Genomic DNA, 3,571 nt, shown 5'->3' on the forward strand with positions numbered 1-3,571 from the left:
AGAAGCACAACTAAATATATTAATATGACCAGTAAATATCCAAATATTACTATTATGTCATAATATGTAGGGTAATAAATATAATATGACTAGCAAACATCATAATATGACTCGCAAATCCCAGCAGGAGTTGCCGAGTGGTACTGAGTAAATGACGAATCAACGAACACTGTATGATCTGTTAGATCTAAAAGGCAACATGTATATCCTAGCCTTTTGTAATTACTAAGTAATGATGGATGATGGATTGATAAACTAAGATGTTGTTCGGTAAATGCGAAATTTGTTTGGTTTTTTTCTCTCTCTTTTATTTTATAGGTAAAAAAAACATTCCAAATACAATATACATATATTAAAACAATAGGGAAATAAAATATTTCACAAACCCATCAAACTCTATAGAATCAAAGAGGATAAGAATCAAAAATTAAAACACAGGTAGACAAAACAGAAAACAGTGAGTTAACCTGTAGGCTTTGCGGTGGCTTCCAGCCTACAGACCCCCCCCCCACCACCACCAAATCAAAGAAATCAAACAAAACACACACACACACACACACACACACACACACATATATATATATATATATATATATATATATACATACACATATATATACATATACATATATGTATCCATTATCCAAACCGCTTATCCTGCTCTCAGGGTTGCAGGGATGCTGGAGCCTATCCCAGCAGTCATATACACGCACACTACACTATTTAACCAAAATCCAACATCACCCTCCCTTCTTCCCCAATCACAATAAAAGTGCTCCCCTCCACAAATCCACTAATAAACTCTTCTTCTCTAACATAACTATACAACATATTAACATCTCTTTCCATTATACTCCTAAAAATATTCCACTCCTCAGCTTTCCTCTTTTTGTAATGAGCTATATTCCTCCTTAACTTGACAGCAAACCTTGCATGGCTTAAAACATAGTTTAATGAATTAACATTCCATCCGTTCACTTTGCCAGTTACCCCAAACAACAACAATTCTCTCCATTCCAATTCTCTCAACAAACCCACCTCTCCAACATCTACTTATTAATTCCTTCATTTTCGGCTTGTCTCCCTCCGGCTCACAACATTCAACAAGCTCATGCATAAATGTTTCCACTCCCACACCACACACATCACTTTCTTTCTCCACATTCACATCAAACTTACTAACTATTAAATTACTGAACACCCTATTTATTATGCCTTAATAAAAAGTCAACATTCTCACATTCAACACTGTTCCACTTCACTCTCAGATTTCTCCATATCCTCCCTACATCCATTTCATTCATAACCCTCTCCCACACTTTCTGCCGGTCTTCTCACGTCTTCCCCATCATCTATACATCACTATCGTTTTCACACTCATCAGACTCACTCTCCTCTCTCCTTCTCCAACATACATTTCTATCCCCCCCCTTCCTCATCCAACACAGCCTCTCTCTCAATCTTACTGACCCATTCTCTCGGCATCCCCCCTTGATCTTTCCAAATATCCACTCCGCTGTTCCCAACCACATTTTCTCACCCCTTCCCCTCACTTCATCTACCAGTACCTGTGCACTCATAAACCCTGGTACATACTCATACACTAAATCCCTTATCTTTCTAAACCCCGCTCTCCAAATCACTCTGTTGTAAATTGAGTTCCCCTCAAATGGGATTTTTGGATTTAAAAACATTAGTTGTTCCCACACCTGTTTCACATTCTTACATTCATACTGCACACATTTCACGAACTCTTCCCACGCTCCCAGCACCTCCTTGTAAAACTCAGACACTCCACTCAACATACCTTTCTTCATACACTCCACTCTCCCCACACCCTCCACATTTATAAATTGGCTCCCTTAAAAACACCTTCCATAAGTGATCTCTCTTGTTTCTTAAGTATCTAACCATAATTTTCACCCTAAGTGCTTTCTTTTTCACCGCTAAGTTGATTAACTTCAACCCACCATCTTCATACTCATTTTCCATCACCTCCCTTGCTATCCCAACTCCCTTCCCATCCCACAGAAACTCACTCGCCATTCTTTCCACCTCCTTCAACACTCTCTCAGGCACATCCAACACATTCATTACATACACAGTCGTACTCATAACTAATCCATTCACCATCACCACCTTCCCTTTCAGCTTCAACCCTCTGAGTTTCCAAAACCCTAATGTCTTCCTAATCTTATTCAATATCTCTTCATACTGTATATCTCTCCCTTCCTTATCCTCAATCCCTACATTCACACCTAACACCCTGAAATAATCCTTCTTCTCTTTTAATTCTATTCCTAAATCTTCTCTACTTGCCCCTATATACATAACTTCTGACTTATCTATATTTACGTCAGCCCCTGATACCCTACCATACAGCTCTAATACCTCAACTACACTTCCCCTGTCCCTTACTGTAACTGTCGTGTCATCTGCATACTGATAAACTAAACTCACCTGCTCTCCTGGTAACTCTATAACCCTAATTCTATTATTTCCCTTCAGTAGTGCCGCTATCGGTTCTGCCGACAAGGAGTACAGCAGAGCCGATAAGGGACACCCTTGCCTGACTGACCTCTCTATCTTAAATGTGCTTGTGACTATTCCATTGATTTTAATACAGCTAACTGCCCTATCATACATCCTTCTGATCCATCCTACCAGCCTATGCTAAAAATCAAATTTCTCTAAGACCTTGTATAAATATCCGTGATCTACCCTATCAAATGCTTTATTCAAATCGAAACTAATAACTATCCTTCCTTTGTCTCCCTTCATAAAGTCAGTAGTGTCTCTGATGCTACCTATTGTGTCTGCTATGTCCCTACCTGGTATGCTGTAAGCCTGTGTGATTCTCACCACCGTTCCTATAACTTTTTTTGATTCTGTTGGCTAACACTCATGCTAATATTTTATAATCATTATTTAACATCCTAAGTGGCCTATGGTTTTCTAATCTATTCCTACTCCCTTTCTTGTAAATAATGCTGACTAACCCTGCTGACATACTACCTGGCATCTCGTTCTTTTCTTCTATCCACCTAAATAATCTATGTAACACTGGCACTAATTCCTCTCTAAACTCTATGTAAAATTCACCAATAAAACCACTTATCCCTGGACTCTTGTTCCTACCTAACCCTGCTATTGCTGCCTCTATTTCCCCTGTCCCTATGTCTCCGTCACGCATCTCTCTATCATCATCACTTACTCTGGCCTTCACCTTATCTAACACTTGTCCAAGGCTCAGCGTTTTCGGGTTTTATTTTTCAAAGCCATCCAGTATGCCGAATTTCGCCACAAGAGGTCAGTGTTACATAACCCCAAACGAACAGGAACACCTTTTGGATCCGTGGAAACATAAAATCCGGGTGAAAATCAGTTTAAACCGTTCTGCTCTTTTTAAAAAAAATCTGGATCGTTTTCGGTGAAAATCGGTAAAAACCGAAAACGCTGAGCCTTGCACTTGTCTTATGCTGTCTTCATCAATCTGTTCTTTCCTAAATAAATCCCTGTAAAAAATCTTCTACTCTTTCAGCTATCCTCACAAAGTCTGTAATCTCCCTAC

Source organism: Lampris incognitus, chromosome 7, assembly GCF_029633865.1.
Source record: "Lampris incognitus isolate fLamInc1 chromosome 7, fLamInc1.hap2, whole genome shotgun sequence".
In the NCBI taxonomy this organism is placed as follows: domain Eukaryota; kingdom Metazoa; phylum Chordata; class Actinopteri; order Lampriformes; family Lampridae; genus Lampris; species Lampris incognitus.